Raw genomic sequence first — 17,634 nt, 5'->3', positions numbered from 1 at the left:
TGGGTTGGAAGGGATCTATCATGTAATCGAGTTAGTTTTGTTAGGGTTTGATCCCTAGTATCCACTATGTTCTGAGATTGATGTTGCTATGACTTTGCTATGCTTAATGCTTGTCACTAGGGCCAGAGTGCCATGATTTCAGATCTGAACCTATTATGTTTTCATCAATATATGAGTGTTCTTGATCCTATCTTGCAAGTCTATAGTCACATATTATGTGTTATGATCCGTTAACCCCGAAGTGACAATAATCGGGATACTTACCGGTGATGACCGTAGTTTGAGGATTTCATGTATTCACTATGTGTTAATGCTTTGTTTCGGTACTCTATTAAAAGGAGGCCTTAATATCCCTTAGTTTCCGTAAGGACCCTGCTGCCACAGGAGGGTAGGACAAAAGATGTCATGCAAGTTCTTTTCCATAAGCACGTATGACTATATTCGGAATACATGCCTACGTTACATCAATGAACTGGAGCTACTTCTGTGTCACCCTAGGTTATGACTGTTACATGATGAACTGCATCCGGCATAATTCTCCATCACTAATCCATTGCCTATGAGCTTTCCATATATTGTTCTTCGCTTATTTACTTTCCCGTTGCTATTGCTATCATCACTACAAAAATACCAAAAACATTACTTTTACTACTGTTACCACTACCATCATATTACTTTGCTACTAAATACTTTGCTGCAGATATTAAGTTTCCAGGTGTGGTTGAATTGACAACTCAGCTGCTAATACTTGAGAGTATTCTTTGGCTCCCCTTGTGTCGAATGAATAAATTTGGGTTGAATACTTTACCCTCGAAAACTGTTGCGATCCTCTATACTTGCGGGTTATCAAGACTACTTTCTGGCGCCGTTGCCGGGGAGCATAGCTCTATTCTTTGAGTCACTTGGGATTTATATCTCTTATCATTATGAAGAACTTGAAAGATCCAAGAACCAAGATTTATCCCTCAACTACGAGGGGAGGTAAGGAACTACCATCTAGCTCCGCACTTGATTCACCTTCTGTTTTGAGTAAGCTTGCGACACCTAAACCTACTTCTGCTATTCGTTCTGATATGTCGCATGTTATTGATGATGCCACTTCTGCTATACATGATACTTATGATGAAACTACTTCTATGCTTGATACTACTGTGCCACTTGGTGAATTTCTTGATGAACAACTTGCTAGGGCTAGAGAGATTGAAAATATTGAATCTGATAATACTGATGAAATTGATGATGAAGACTTGCCTGTTATTCTTGAGGGTTATGTTTTTGATAAAGAAGCTTCTTTAGCTATTTTAGCTTGCAAGGATAGACACGAACTTAAGAGGTTATTAGCTAAATGGAATAAGCAATCTCTAAATGCTAGGATGATATCTGACCCTGCTTTTGCTACTTCACCTATCTGTGTTACCGATAAGGACTATGAATTCTCTATTGATCCTGATATAATTACTTTGGTTGAATCTGATCCTTTTCATGGCTATGAATCTGAAGCTGTTGTGGCACATCTTACTAAATTAAATGATGAAGCTACCCTCTTTACTAAAGATGAGAGAACTCGTTACTTTTATATCCTTAAAATATTTCCGTTCTCATTAAAGGGTGATGCTAAGATATGGTTTAATTCTCTTGATCCTGGTTGTGTGCATAGTCCCAGGATATGATTTATTACTTCTCTGCTAAATATTTCCCTGCTCATAAGAAACAAGCTGCTTTAAGGGATATATATAATTTTGTGCAAATTGAAGAAGAGAGTCTCCCACAAGCTTGGGGGAGGCTTCTCCAATTACTTAATGCTTTGCCTGATCATCCTCTTAAGAAAAATGAAATACTTGATATCTTTTATAATGGACTAATCGATGCTTCCAGAGATTACCTGGATAGTTGTGCTGGTTCTGTTTTCAGAGGAAGAAAAATGCTTAGGAAAATGTTCCAAGGTGGTTCCTCAAGGAAGCAAGGACCCAGGCTTGCAATGCGTGATGCTGATGAAGAGCCACCAAGAGACGCTCCAGTGCGTCCTTGTGAGTGGCCTTCTGAAAATTTTATGGATCGAGCGGGAATTAAGGAAGAATTCAACGCATATTTGCGTAACACCGATCTTGTGAGCTTCGAGGGAGAGAAGTGCAGCCAGTATCACAATCTCACTAGTACCTTTGTGAGGAGGTTTGAATTTTCATCTTCACGTAATTCTCCAACTGTCCTGTTTGATCTTTATGAAAATTCTTATACTATGGACTTAGAGGATTTTACCACTGCTTGCAAACTTCCACAATGGGGTAGTATAAGGGATCCTCGCAAATCTGAATTTAGAGATTTTCTTGCTAGCATAACTGTGGGAGAATCTAGAGATATAACACAAGCCACCATAGGGAGCATTCACTTCCCGTTTATACATTATTTTGCTCTCTTCATAGGTAGATGCATAACTGGTAAAGATGAAGCATGTCATATGTGTGTTCCTGACCTCAGTATTCTTAGGAGTGCTGTGTTAGGAGACAAATCTTATAATTTGGGAGCCATTGTTGCACGTAGGTTGCATCTTAATAGATTTAATGGAGATTTCTTTGGAGGAATTTACGCAACCCGCATAGCTAATTTTCTTGGTATAGCCATACGCGAAGATGATATTGAATTACCTCCTGCTTACCTAGACTTTAATGCTATGGTTCACCACCAGTTTGTCGAGAGGAATGAATCACCTCTCCTGTATCGACTAATCTTTGACAGACGCTGCTGTCCATATTACTCTCCCTGCTCCTGCCTTCTTTGATCATCAGGCAAAAGGAAGATATACTATTGCCATAGAGGAGGCAGATGAGTATGAGAGGAGAGCGGAGGCCGCTCGTCGCCACTCTGCAGCTCAGCAGGCGATAGCCGCTGCATCGCAGTACGACCCCAACTATTATTATGGGTACCCGCCAGGCCAGCCGTGGCCATAGACCAACTTAGGCCAAAAGCCTAAGCTTGGGGGAGTACGTATTTCTCACCGACATTACATTTATGTTCACACACTCATTGCTAGATGTCGGTGCTCATACTTTTTCATTTGTATCATCCATGCTAGTTTATTTCCTTTTTATGCTTTCTTCTTGTGTGTTTATAAACCTTAAGAAAAATAAAAAAAATTAGTTGTAGCTTTTAGCTAGTTTTAATTTCCATGCTTGTAGTAGTAATTAAAAAGAAAACCCAAAAAGATTTCCTATTCTTCTTTTACTTGTTGGGAGCTTTCCCGTGTAAATAGTTTTATTTCTTTTCTTTCCTTTGGGGGTCGATAGGAGAAGACCATAATTAAATTGTTGAAGTGGCTCTTGTTTGCATACTTGTTGATCTAACAAAAGAGCCCATATTGCCTTGTCTTCTCCTGTTTATTGAATGCTTGCAGATTCCAGCTTAGTCCAATGCACGTGCACTATTATTATTATTCACATCGTTCGGTCGTGCAAGTGAAAGGCAATTATGACGATATATGATGGACTGACTGAGATGAGAAAACCTGGTACGAAGTCGAGCTCTTTTGTTTTTGTAAATATGATTAGTTCATCGTTCCTGATTCAGCCTATTATGAATAAACATGTTTGCAATGACAACTAGAGATCATAGTTTCTTGTGCCATGCTTGATTAGCTATGAGTTATAATGGTTTACCTTGCGTGCCAACATTCTATTGAAATGGTTATGATGTGGTATGTTAGGATGGTATCCTCCTCTGAATGATTTAAGTGACTTGACTTGGCACATGTTCACGCATGTAGTTGAAACAAAATCAACATAGCCTTCACGATATTTATGTTCATGGTGGATTATATCCTACTCATGCTTGCATTCGGTGTTGATTAATTTTAATGCATGCTCATGACTGTTGTCGCTCTCTAGCTGGTCGCTTCCCAGTCTTTTGCTAGCCTTCACCTGTACTAAGCGGGAATACTGCTTGTGCATCCAATCCCTTACACCCCAAAGTTATTCCACATGAGTCCACTATACCTACCTATATACGGTATCTACCTGCCGTTCCAAGTAAATTTGTATGTGCCAAACTCTAAACCTTCAAATAAATATCCTGTTTTGTATGCTCGAATAGCTCATGTATCAACTAGGGCTGTCTGTATCTTCCATGTTAGGCGGGTTATTCTCAAGAGGAGTGGACTCCGCTCCTCACTCACGAGATAAATGGCTGGTCACCGGGATGCCTAGTCCCATGCTTTATGCAAACTAAATCAAAATAATTGCAAACTAAACTCCCCCTGGGACTCTTTTTAGTTGGAGGCACTCGTTGTTTCAAGCAAGCCATGGATTGATGCTTGTTGGTGGAAGGGGGAGTATAAACTTTACCATTCTGTTTGGGAACCGCCTATAATGTGTGTAGCATGGAAGATATCACCATCTCTTGGTTGTTATGTTGACAATGAAAGTATACCGCTCAAAATATCATTCACCTCTATTTCAAAACCGAGATCTGGTACCTCTACAAATCCCCGCTTCCCTCTGCGAAGGGCCTATCCATTTACTTTTATGCTAAGTCATCATCCTCTTATTAAAAAGCACCAGTTGGAGAGCACCCCTGTCATTTGCATTCATTACTGTTAGTTTACATTGAGTATGACTCGACTGGATCTCTTTTACCATGAATTACAATGTCTAGTCAGTCCTTGGTCTTTAAAGGTGCTCTGCATTTATGTTTTGCGGTCTCAGAAAGGGCTAGCGAGATACCATCTTGTTATATCATATTATGATTGTTTTGAGAAAGTGTTGTCCTCCGAGATTTATTATTGTTGCTCGCTAGTTGATTATGCTATTGATATGAGTAAACTTGAGACCTAAGCGTTATCGCAAATGTGGTTAGTTATAATCTTTGCTGAAAACTTGAATGCTGGCTTTACATATTTACAACAACAAGAGCAAACAGACTTTGTAAAAGTTTTTCTTTATCACTTTTAGTTTGTCAACTGAATTGCTTGAGGACAAGCAAATGTTTAAGCTTGGGGGAGTTGATATGTCTTAGTCGTATCTACTTTTCCAAACACTTTTGCCCTTGTTTTGGACTCTAACTTGCATGATTTGAATGGAACTAACCCGGACTGACGTTGATTTCAGCAGAATTACCATGGTGTTATTTATGTGCAGAAACAAACGTTCTCGGAATGACCTAAAACTTCACGGAGCAAATTTTTGGAAAATATAAAAAATACCTGCAAAAGATGAAGGCCAGGGGGCCCACCACCTGTCCACGAGGGTGGGGGCGCGCCCCCTACCTCGTGGGCCCCCTGGAGCTCCTCCGACTCCAACTCCAACTCTATATATTGTGTTTCGGGGAGAAAAATCAGAGAGAAGAATTCATCACGTTTTACAATACGGAGCCGCCGCCAAGCCCTAAAACCTCTCGGGAGGCTGATCTGGAGTCCGTTCGGGGCTCCAGAGAGGGGAATCCGTCGCCATCGTCATCATCAACCATCCTCCATCACCAATTTCATGATGCTCACCGCCGTGCGTGAGTAATTCCATCGTAGGCTTGCTGGACGGTGATGGGTTGGATGGGATCTATCATGTAATCGAGTTAGTTTTGTTAGGGTTTGATCCCTAGTATCCACTATGTTCTGAGATTGATGTTGCTATGACTTTGCTATGCTTAATGCTTGTCACTAGGGCCCGAGTGCCATGATTTCAGATCTGAACCTATTATGTTTTCATCAATATATGAGGGTTCTTGATCCTATCTTGCAAGTCTATAGTCACCTATTATGTGTTATGATCCGTTAACCCCGAAGTGACAATAATCGGGATACTTACCGGTGATGACCGTAGTTTGAGGAGTTCATGTATTCACTATGTATTAATGCTTTGTTCCAGTACTCTATTAAAAGGAGGCCTTAATATCATTTAGTTTCCGTAAGGACCCCGCTGCCACGGGAGGGTAGGACAAAAGATGTCATGCAAGTTCTTTTCCATAAGCACGTATGACTATATTCGGAATACATGCCTACATTACATCAATGAACTGGAGCTAGTTCTGTGTCACCCTAGGTTATGACTGTTACATGATGAACCGCATCCAACATAATTCTCCATCACTGATCCATTTCCTATGAGCTTTCCATATATTGTTCTTCGCTTATTTACTTTCCCGTTGCTATTGCTATCATCACTACAAAATACCAAAAACATTACTTTTACTACTGTTACCTTTTGCTACCGTTACCACTACTATCATATTACTTTGCTACTAAATACTTTGCTGCAGATATTAAGTTTCCAGGTGTGGTTGAATTGACAACTCAGCTGCTAATACTTGAGAGTATTCTTTGGCTCCCCTTGTGTCAAATCAATAAATTTGGGTTGAATACTTTACCCTCGAAAACTATTGTGATCCCCTATACTTGCGGGTTATCAGCAAGGACCGTGCGTAGCTACACTCGGTTCAACTAAAGTTGGAGAAACTGACACCCGCCAGCCACCTGTGTGAAAAGCACGTCGGTAGAACCAGTCTCGCGTAAGCGTACGCGTAATGTCGGTCCGGGCAGCTTCATCCAACAATACCGCCGAACCAAAGTATGACATGCTGGTAAGCAGTATGACTTATATCGCGCACAACTCACTTGTGTTCTACTCGTGCATATGACATCTACGCATAAAACCAAGCTCGGATGCCACTGTTGGGTAACATAGTAATTTCAAAAACTTTCCTATGCACACGCAAGATCATGGTGATGCATAGCAACGAGAGGGGAGAGTATTGTCCATGTACCCTCATAGACCGAAAGATGAAACATTAGTATAATGCGGTTGATGTAGTCGTACATCTTCACGATCCGATCGATCAAGTACCGAATGTACGACACCTCCGAGTTCAGCACATGTTCAGCCCGATGACGTCCCTCGAACTCCGATCCAGCCGAGTGTTGAGGGAGAGTTTCGTCAGCACAACGCCATGGTGACGATGATGATGTTCTACCGACGCAGGGCTTCGCCTAAGCACCGCTACAGTATTATCGAGGTGGACTATGGTGGAGGGGGCACCGCGCCTGGCTAAAAGATCAAACGATCAATTGTTGTGTCTCTATGGTGCCCCTGCCCTTGTATATAAAGGAGCAAGGGGGAGGTCCGGCCGGCCAGGAGGGGCATGCCAGGAGGAGTCCTACTCCTACTGGGAGTAGGACTCCCTCCCTTTTCCTTGTTGGATTAGGAGAAGAGGGGAAAGAGGTGGAGGAGAAGAAGGAAGGGGGGGGCGCCGCCCCCTTCTCCTTGTCCTATTCGGACTAGGGGGGGGGCACATGGACCTTGCCTTGGCCGCCTCTCCTCTTCTCCACTAAGGCCCACTATGGCCCATTAACCCCCGGGGGGTTCCGGTAACCCCTCCAGTACTCCGGTAAAATCCCGATTTCACCCGGAACACTTCTGATATCCAAATATAGGCTTCCAATATATCGATCTTCATGTCTCGACCATTTCGAGACTCCTCGTCATGTCCGTGATCATATCCGGGACTCCGAACAACCTTCAGTACATCAAAACATATAAAATCATAATATAACTATCATCGAAACGTTAAGCGTGCGAACCCTACGGGTTCGAGAACTATGTAGACATGACCGAGACACGTCTCCGGTCAATAACCAATAGCGGAACCTTGATGCTCATATTGGCTCCCACATATTCTACGAAGATCTTTATCGGTCAGACCGCATAACAACATCTGTTGTTCCCTTTGTCATCGGTATGTTACTTGCCCGAGATTCGATCGTCGATATCTCAATACCTAGTTCAATCTCGTTACAGGCAAGTCTCTTTACTTGTCCTGCAATACATCATCCTACAACTAACTCATTAGTTGCAATGCTTGCAAGGCTTAAGTGATGTGTATTACCGAGAGGCCCCAGAGATAACTCTCCGACAATCAGAGTGACATATCCTAATCTCGAAATACGCCAACCCAAGAAGTACCTTCGGAGACACCTGTAGAGCACCTTTATAATCACCCAGTTACGTTGTGATGTTTGGTAGCACACAAAGTGTTCCTCCGGTAAATGGGAGTTGCATAATCTCATAGTCATAGGAACATGTATAAGTCATGAAGAAAGCAATAGCAACATACTAAACGATCGAGTGCTAAGCTAACGGAATGGGTCAAGTCAATCACATCATTCTCCTAATGATGTGATCCCGTTAATCAAATGACAACTCATGTCAATGGCTAGGAAACATAACCATCTTTGATTAACGAGCTAGTCAAGTAGAGGCATACTAGTGACACTCTGTTTGTCTATGTATTCACACATGTATTACGTTTCCGGTTAATACAATTCTAGCATGAATAATAAACATTTATCATGAGAATAAGGAAATAAATAATAACTTTATTATTGCCTCTAGGGAATATTTCCTTCACATCCCTCTTCCGATGTTGTCGTTTGTTGACAACGTTGACGACGCCGTGCCGATAACACCTGCGCGATGGACAACGGCGAGACCCAGGAAGGGAATGACCCAGAGGCGGCGAAGCCACAACAGTGGAGGGATGTGGGTGAGTAGAGGGATGGCCTGGCCAGTGGTGGGAGTAGTAGGGGGCGGGGAGGCCTGCGCGGCAGCACACCCGGTGATGTCTACTGCACAACCTTCTTCTTGTAGACGTTGTTGGGCCTCCAAGTGCACAGGTTTGTAGGACAGTAGCAAATTTCCCTCAAGTGGATGACCTAAGGTTTATCAATCCGTGGGAGGCGTAGGATGAAGATGGTCTCTCTCAAGCAACCCTGCAACCAAATAACAAAAGTCTCTTGTGTCCCCAACACACCCAATACAATGGTAAATTGTATAGGTGCAATAGTTCGGCGAAGAGATGGTGATACAAGTGCAATATGGATAGTAGATAATGGTTTTTGTAATCTGAAAATATAAAAACAGCAAGGTAGCAAATGATAAAAGTGAGCATAAACGGTATTGTAATGCTTTGAAACAAGGCCTAGGGTTCATACTTTCACTAGTGCAAGTTCTCACAAAAATAATAACATAATTGGATCATATAAATATCCCTCAACATGCAACAAAGAGTCACTCCAAAGTCTCTAATAGCGGAGAACAAACGAAGAGATTATGGTAGGGTATTAAACCACCTCAAAGTTATCCTTTTTGATCGATCTATTCAAGAGTCCATAGTAAAATAACATGAAGGTATTCTTTCCGTTCGATCTATCATAGAGTTCGTACTAGAATAACACCTTAAGTCAAGCAAAACCCTAATGTCACCTAGATACTCCAATGTCACCTGAAGTATCCGTGGGTATGATTATACGCTATGCATCACACAATCTCAGATTCATCTATTCAACCAACACAAAGAACTTCAAAGAGTGCCCCAAAGTTTCTACCGGAGAGTCAAGCAGAAAACATGTGCCAACCCCTATGCATAAGTTCACGAGGTCACGGAACTCGCAAGTTGATCACCAAAACATACATCAAGTGGATCACGTGATATCCCATTGTCACCATAGATAAGCACATGCAAGACATACATCAAGTGTTCTCAAATCCTTAAAGACTCAATCCGATAAGATAACTTCAAAGGGAAAACTCAATCCATTACAAGAGAGTAGAGGGGGAGTGTCGGTGTCAAAACCGGCGGATCTCGGGTAGGGGGTCCCGAACTGTGCGTCAAGGCCGGATGGTAACAGGAGGCAGGGAACACGATGTTTTACCCAGGTTCGGGCCCTCTTGATGGAGGTAAAACCCTACGTCCTGCTTGATTAATATTGATGACATGGGTAGTACAAGAGTAGATCTACCACGAGATCAAGGAGGCTAAACCCTAGAAGCTAGCCTACGAAGTGATTGTTGTATATGGGGTTGATTGCCTACGGACTACAACCCTCCGGTTTATATAGACACCGGATAGGGTTAGGGTTACATAAAGTCGGTTACAATGGTAGGAGATCTTGAGTATCCGCATCGCCAAGCTTGCCTTCCACGCCAAGGAAAGTCCCATCCGGACACGGGACGAAGTCTTCAATCTTGTATCTTCATAGTCCAGGAGTCTGGCTGAAGGTATAGTCTGGCTACCCGAACACCCCCTAATCCAGGACTCCCTCAGTAGCCCTTGAACCAGGCTTCAATGACGACGAGTCCGGCGCGCAAATTGTCTTCGGCATTGCAAGGCGGGTTCCTCCTCCAAGTCCTTCATAGAAGATTGTAAACACCAAGAGTAGTGTCCGGTTCTGCAAAATAAGCTTCCACATATTGCCATAGAGAGAATAATATTAACACAAGTCAAATCTACTGACGTATTCTGCAGTGCGCCATCACACTACAGCCAAGTCCTTTACTCGAATCGTTTTTACTTTTCCACCTCAGAATGTTTTGCGAGGCGGCTTCCTTGGCACGTCTTGTCAAAGCAGAGATCGTGTGCCCTTTTTATGGGATTCTCATCAATACGGACGTGGGTAACCCTAACCGCACCATTTACCACGGCGCTTGGGAGGCAAGAGGGTTTTATTAGGCAGGTGGGGACGCACAACCGCATCCGCCCATATAAGGGGATAAGGATCCACCTTTTTACCTACGCCTTCTTCCTCCTTTGCCTATCCATCTCCTGCGCACTCGAGCTCCAACGCCCAAGCCCGCACTTCCCACCTCGACCTTCTCCAGCGATGTCCGGAGCGGGAGGCAAGTGGAAGGTCTCCTCCGTCACGGAGGGCGACGTAAAAAAGCTTAGGAAGGCCGGATACTTGTCCAAAGACATCGCGCACCGGCTTCCCGAGAAGGGGTAGCTCCTCCCCACCCCAAGGCCCCACAAGAGGGTAGTATTCCTTCCCCACTTCCTCCGCGGACTGGGTTTTCCACTTCACCCATTCGTCCGGGGGCTCATGTTCTACTACGGCCTGGATTTCCACGATCTGGCCCCAAACTTCATCCTCAACATCTCGGCGTTTATCGTCGCGTGTGAGGCTTTCCTCCGCATCCACCCCCATTTCGGCCTCTGGCTCAAGACCTTCAACGTCAAGCCCAAGGTGGTGTGCGGCAGCCAGGCGGAGTGCGGAGGCGCCATGGCGGGCAAGATTGCCAACGTCCTGTGGTTCGAGGGCTCCTTTGTAGAGACCCTAAAGGGGTGGCAAGCCGGGTGGTTTTATATCACCGAGCCACGCGATCCGAAATGGACTGCAGCCCCCGAGTTCCGATCCGGACCCCCCACGCGGCTCATGTCCTGGAAAGAGACGGGCCTATCATGGGGTAACGAGGAAGAGGTGACCGGACTGAAGACATGCATCCAGTCCCTGGTAAACAAGCCAATCAGGCTTGTAAATGTAGTCCAGGTCATGCTCGTTCGCTGAATCCTCCCGTGTCAACAACGGGACTTTACTCTGTGGGAGTTCGACCCGGCACAGCACCGAACCCTTAACAGGCTCTTCGACACGACGTATGAAGACGTCTGGAAGGCGCTAATCAAAGGTGCCAAGGCTCCCGCATCCGCTTCCGAGGACCGCGGATACAGCTCGCGGCGTCACGCTAGCGAGGTAAGCTATCTTCACCTTTTACAGGATGTTCAGCTTTTTTCATAGTTTAACTCTACGCGGGATCTAAACTCCCTTACCTTTGACAGGCTTGGCGGGCGATATCCGGACCGATTAACTGTCCGGCTCCGCTGCCCGAAGACCCAGCCCCAGCTCTACTAGTGAAGCTGCTGGCTCCGGCGCCTTATGTGGTGCCAGAAAAGAAGGCCAAGAAGAAGAAGACCACGGGGACTCGAAAGAGTGCCCGTAACGTGGTGGGGTCGGACTCGTCATCCGACGAGTCCGAGACGCACTCCTCCCGTGGAGACGAGGAGGAGGAAGAAGAAACCTCTCCCCCTCCAGCGGGGGGAGGAAAGAAGAGGAAGGCCACCCAGTAGGGGGGGCCGAAGGGTCCAAGAAGAGGAAAACCCCTCCGCCGGACTACGCCCCCGACGCCGATGAGGACGAAGAGGAGTGGCCGGACAGGGCCAGGCGTCCGGCAAAATCGTAAGTGTTCGGATACCAGAGTAACTCATGATATTCCTTTTATTGCACAACTTTCCCTAATGTCGAATATAATCATGCAGCCCGCCCCAGGCCGAACTCAACGAGTCGTCGAGCGGCTCCCTGGATTCATCGGACGTGAACTCAGTTCCGCCCGCTGTCTCCCCCCGCACTACGGATGACGCCGAAGTGGCGTCGCAACGAGCTCCGGGGCAGGAGGAGGTGGTCCTAGAGGAGCCGCAAGGCGACCTCCCGGACTCCAGGAGTAAAGGGGGCAAGACCCCCCAGGGCTCCAAGCCCGGCTTTGAGCCGGACACCGTGCCGAAATCTTCAACAATTCCGGACCGCGGCAGGCGAACTCCTTCCAAGAGGAGCAAGCCTTCTGAGCCGGCAGCCTCCGTCCAACCGGAGGCGCCGGACAATCTGCTGGAGGTGCTTGAAGGCGCCTCCATCGATGAGGAGCACCGTACTATTATGAGTACGGTGATCCAGAAGGTTCAGTCCGTCAAGAGCGGACTGACTGAAGCTTGCACTAGCCTTCTAACAGGCTTCGAGGTAAGTAAAAATATGTAAAAATATTACCGCATAGACAGTAGCCCCTGATGCTCTGTTTGGCGTTCGGAAAGAAAAGCCGAATAGAGGATCTATTAAATTTCGCAGGAGTCTAACAAAAAGAGTCAATATGCGTATGCAGGCTTCGCTACTAGCCACCGCCGCACTGACTGCGGAGGTGGGTGCCCTGAAACAGGGACTCGAGCGGACCGAGCAAGAGCTCGGCCTTGCCAAGCGGCAGCTCGAGGAAAAAGAAGGTAAGAAATACCTTATGGAAAAAAGTGCCTATAGAGACGCATGATTGCAAAAAATAACAGGATTGCACTGCTTATTATAGGGGCCACGACTGAGGTGGCGACCCTCAAGCAGGCGCTGTCCGAGGCCGAAAAGAAAATGGCCGCGGAGCGCACCGAGCGAGAGAAACTTGGGGCTCAGGTCGGCGAGGTGCAGCAAGAGCTTCAGGCTCTCATGAAAAAACATGAGAGTTTGGAGCTTGAGTCAAAGACCCAAGCGTTCGAGCTCGCGGCGGCCCTTGACCCTGCCAAGTCTGCCAAGGCCGAAGCCCAAAAGGCCCTCCAAGAGTTGGAGGAGGTGAAGAAGATAACAGCGGGTAAGGCATTCTCCATGCAAAGCAGAAATATAAAAGTAAACTACCTGTTACTTACCCGAATCCGGAGTTCTCCAGGGGCATTCGCAGATCTTCCCCGCAGCGTATCCGACGCCGCCGCATTCTACCGAGCTGAAGAGGGCAGCTCGACTGAGAAGGTGTTCTGGTCTCAGTATGCTGAGGCCGGACACCCTGTGCCCTTGAGCGACCAGCTGAAACAGCTGGTCGAGCTCCACAAGGCGGCCGAACAGGCCATGAAAGGCTTCATAGTTCGGCTATGGCCCGGAGAGGCCCTACCTGGGAGCTACTTTGGGCTGGTGCGGCGGCTAGTGGAGGCCTGTCCAAGGCTCGAGGTCATCAAGCGCTCCGTCTGCATCGAAGGTGCCCGTAGGGCCCTTGCCAGTGCAAAGGTGCACTGGGGTAAGCTAGATGGTGAAAAGCTTGTGAGGGACGGGCCGCCGCCGGGGAAGGAGCATCGCAAGCCCGAGAACTATTACAAGGATGTTCTTGCAGGTGCCCGCCTTGTGGCGGATGAATGTACCAAGGATGTAATTTTTGAATAAACTCGCTCGTTTTTATCCTGTGCGCTGAAAACTTGTTCATATGCGCTAAGCAATTCTTATTGAATTTAAAATATTATTTTCCATGCGGCCGTTTATCAAAAATTGAGAGATGGCCAGTCGTCGGCTTCTGCACCCGTGCCACTAGTGTTGGGGTGTTCGGTGATAAACCTGAGCACTCTTTTTCCCATGGTTGGGTCCTTCGAGGGAGGCGCTCAACATGATGAACCAGGCAATCGGACTATAATGCTTGAACACTCTCACTTAGCCATAGAACTTTATAATTTTAAATTTCGGCGAAGCCCCTAGTTCGGAAGACCGAGTTCGGGGCGCTATCCACGCCTTGGCCGGACAAAGCCAGCTCCTCGCTCGAAGCGGCATAAGTCTTCAGGGACTCGAAAAACCTCTCGAACAGCGACCGGTCTCTCGCCTCATCATGACAGTCAGTTTTAGCTTTCTCCACTGAGGTGCTTAACCCAGCTCAACCGGGGCACAATCGCAGTGGTTCTCCTAGTGCTACCTTAGCCGATATAGCGGAACGTAAGGCACCAAAACATAGGAGCCGGGCAAACCCAACTATTGATCCAAATCATGATTCGGAGCCGATGCATATATTGCTATAAGTTCGGGGTGCCGCACTTGTGAAAGTGTACGGACTTGTCACACCATATTGAAGGGTACGTACCACAGTGTACGGGTGCAACATGTCATTAATGAACATATATAAAAGAGAGTAATGCAGAAAATACATAAAAGCTATGCATTGTTTATAGAGAGGCTATTTATCAAAGCCGAACGATACAAGTAGTGCGATAAGCAAAAAGATATTGGACTATTCAGTATGTCCTGACCAGGGGCAGGCCGCGGAATTGTATTTAAAACAGGTATACCGCTCGTAACAGAGACCACCTGGGAGTTCCATAATGCGGCATGGCTTGTCTGCCTCCCTGGATCTTGCATCGTTTGTGTGGCAGTCGAATTGCCGAACAGGTCGTCCGAAGTATGGAGTCCTGAAAGTAAGAAAAAATTAAAAAAAGAATCCAGCAGCCCCTAGTACGTTTTAAGCCATATTTTTAGCGTGTCGTTATTGTGCCCCTTCCCCTGTGCCCATGGTATTTCAAGGGCGTAGTTATGTACGCGAGGTACTGGTTTCGCTATGTCGCGAAAGCTGGGGTTGGGGCCGCATTGCTACGCTTGCTCAGAGTGTGCCAGGCGGTCCTGCTGTGGGTTACTCCGGGCGCGCTTGGCAATGTCTAGCTTTTTAATGGCCGGACTGGAGAATTGCCTGAGAAGGCTACTTTGTACCTCCGCTCCGAGAGCCGCTGTATGCTCCTCCGTACGGAGGGAGCGTTCGGTGTTTCCGTTGACCGTAATTACTCCTCGAGGGCCTGGCATCTTGATCTTGAGATGTGCGTAGTGCGGCACCGCATTGAACTTTGCGAATGCGGTTCGTCCGAGAAGGGCGTGATAGCCACTGCGAAATGGGACTATATCGAAGATTAACTCTTCGCTTCAGAAATTGTCCGGGGATCTAAAGACCACGTCAAGTGTTACTGAGCCTGTACAGTTGGCTTCTACACCTGGTATAACGCCTTTAAAGGTTGTTCTTGTGGGCCTAATCCTTGAGGGATCTATGCCCATTTTCCGCACTGTATCCTGATAAAGCAGGTTCAGGCTACTGCCGCCGTCCATGAGGACTCTTGTGAGATGAAATCCGTCGATGATTGGGTCAAGAACCAATGCGGCGAATCCGCCATGACGGATGCTAGTAAGATGGTCCCTTCGATCAAAAGTGATCGGGCAGGAGGACCATGGGTTGAACTTTGGGGCGACTGGTTCTATCGCGTATACGTCCCGTAGCGCACGCTTCCGCTCCCGCTTGGGAATGTGGGTTGCGTATATCATGTTCACCGTCTGCACTTGTGGGGGAAAGCCCTTCTGTCCATTGTTGTTCGGTAGCTTGGGCTCCTCGTCGTCGCTGTTCAGCCCCTTGTTTCTGTTTTCGGCCCTTAACTTGCCTGCCTTCTTGAATACCCAACAATCCCTGTTAGTGTGATTGGCTGGCCTTTCGGGGGTGCCATGTATCTGGCACAAGCGATTGAGTATTCGGTCCAAACTAGACGGGCCCTGAGTATTCTTTTTGAATGGCTTTTTCTGCTGACCGGATTTATAGCCTTTGAATCCGGCATTGACTGCCGTGTCTTCATTGCTGTCGCTGTTAACGTGGCATTTTTGCTTATTCCGACATGTCCTGCCACTTTTGTCCTTGGTATCCGAATTACCGGGGTTCTTCGATAAGTTGTTACTGCGAGCTAGCCAGCTGTCTTCTCCCGCGCAAAAGCGGGTCATGAGTGTCGTGAGGGCTGCCATGGATTTCGGCTTTCCTGTCCCAAGTGCCGGGCAAGCCACTCGTCGCGGATGTTATGCTTGAACTGCGGCAAAATAGCTCGATGCCAGAATGATAAAAAGCTTAACACCTCTTATTTGACTTTTTCACTATTTTGAAATAAGAAAAAGATCCAAATCTAAAATGCAAAGGTCGTCTTATTCAAAACCTCAATCATCACATCCCCTCTCTCCCACTTCACACCTCGGAACGCACTGTTCTTATAGAGAGAAAGGCGCTTTCCCATCTTCTTAACCTGAAATGAAGGGGTACCCCCGGGAAGAGATCCAGTGGAGACAGCTGGGCCTGTAGCTCAGAGGATTAGAGCACGTGGCTACGAACCATGGTGTCGGGGGTTCGAATCCCTCCTCGCCCACAGCCTTCCAAAGGGGGAAGGGACTTTACTTTCCCCCTGAGGGTAGGAAAATCATGATCGGGATAGCGTACGTAAAGCTATTGAACTTAGGTATGCTCTTTCATTTTGTCGAAGTGGAATCGTAGAACAGAATGTGATACGATGAGATGGAATGCAATAGAAATAGAAACAAGGATAGCGAACGGGTTACCTACTCCTAACGGTCAAAGCAAGCCCTTTAATTCAATTCTTTATTCTTACATTAAAATTCTTACATTAAAGAATGAATAAAATCTCCCCAAGTAGGATTCGAACCTATGACCAGTCAGTTAACAGCCAACCGCTCTACCACTGAGCTAGTGAGGAACAAGGGGGGATTCGACCTCCTAGAGTTCAACTCCCGCTCTCAACCCATGAACAATATGAGTCCGAAGCTTCTTTCGTAACTCCCATAATTTCTTCGTAGTGGCTCCATTCCATGCCTCATTTCATAGGGAAGCCCAAAGTGGCTCTATTTCATTCCATTTCACTTCCTAGCACTTCCTATCATTTAATATCCATACAGTGACGGTATTTAATTATGAAAGTTGGCTAAGTAGCTGACCCTGTTAGTCCGTTCTTTTAAGATAAAGGAGCATAAGCCTTTTTCTTTTTATTACTATTTCCTCCGCTTAATGGATAACCATTTGCTACCAATGGGAGAATTGCTTCTTATTTCCAATTTAGATAATTGGATTTGCACCAAAGGAAACCATAAATTCCATATACCATAGAAATCTAGGATAGAGAAGCTATATCCTATTCATTGGTACTAATCATGGATACTTCAATTTTTTTATATTTGTTTGAAGTCATGATCTGAACGAGTCGCACATACACCCTAGCACATGTTCCTCGACGCTGAGGGCATCCTTTAAGTGCGGCCGGTTTTTGAGCATTTCGTATTGGCTGTCTTGCGTTTCTAATAAGTTGTTTAACCGTCGTCATGTTGTATGTATAGATGACCTTTCCCTAGTATGAGAGGACCGGGAAGGACGCACCTCTGGTGTACCAGTTATCGTGCCTACGGTAAACGCTGGGTAGCCAAGTGCGGAGAGGATAACTGCTGAAAGCATATAAGTAGTAAGCCCACCCCAAGATGAGTGCTCTCTCCTTCGACTTTCCTAGAGCCTCCGGTATCACAGCCGAGACATG

This window comes from Triticum urartu, chromosome 7, assembly GCF_003073215.2.
Source record: "Triticum urartu cultivar G1812 chromosome 7, Tu2.1, whole genome shotgun sequence".
NCBI classification, from domain to species: Eukaryota; Viridiplantae; Streptophyta; class Magnoliopsida; order Poales; family Poaceae; genus Triticum; species Triticum urartu.
The sequence above is the reverse complement of the archived record's forward strand: the minus strand, read 5'-3'. Positions refer to the sequence as shown.